The sequence below is a fragment of the Apium graveolens genome, chromosome 8 (genome assembly GCF_009905375.1).
Source record: "Apium graveolens cultivar Ventura chromosome 8, ASM990537v1, whole genome shotgun sequence".
Lineage (NCBI taxonomy): Eukaryota > Viridiplantae > Streptophyta > Magnoliopsida > Apiales > Apiaceae > Apium > Apium graveolens.
This window is the reverse complement of record NC_133654.1, coordinates 48,739,347-48,740,155: the sequence shown is the minus strand read 5'-3', so window position 1 is coordinate 48,740,155 and position 809 is coordinate 48,739,347.

Below are 809 nucleotides of genomic sequence, written 5' to 3'. Positions count from 1 at the left end.
TTCATGATCATAGTGATCTCTCAATAAAATCTTTTACTTCTATATGATGGATCAAGCTTTCGAAGATGGAAGCAGCTAGAAAGAAAGTAGTATCAGTGTGGTGGTATTCTGAATCTAACGCGTTCATGATACTAAGGTTGACGCAATTATTAAAAGGTTATAGAATGCTAACGAGCAAAAGTGTAACCGGTATAGTATTATGTATGGAAGATAGTAATGACTACGAACTGGAAAAGAGTGGGTATTGAGAAGAAAAATTTATAGCGCAAGAAGCTATGATGAGAGTCTGTGCGATAGACTTGAAAGAATTTGGAATGAACACTTAGCACGGATTGAGTTTTCTTACGATAATAGGTTTTATGTCAGTATCAGGATGACGCCTTATGAGGCCCTTTAGGGAAGGCAATACTGATCTCCCTTATATCGGAATGAAGTTGGAGAGCGCAAGATGCTCGGATCCGAAGTGGTCCAAAGGACCAAAGACATAGTGGATCTAATCAGAGGACGGCTGGTAGCAACCCCGGGATGGACAGAAGAAGTATGCTGATTTGACTCGAAAGGACAAAGAGTATGAAATAGGGGACCTAGTGTTGTTAAAGGTATCCCCTTGGAAACCCTTGGAAAGGATCGATGAGGTTCGGAAAGAAAGGAAAGCTAAGTCCACGATTTGTAGGACCCTTGGATATATTACGATGTATTGGGAAGTTATCAAATGAACTAGCCCTACCCCCGAACCTGCAGCAAGTTCATAACATGTTTCACGTATCAATATTAAGGAAGCATAATCCGAATGTCGGACACATAGGAGA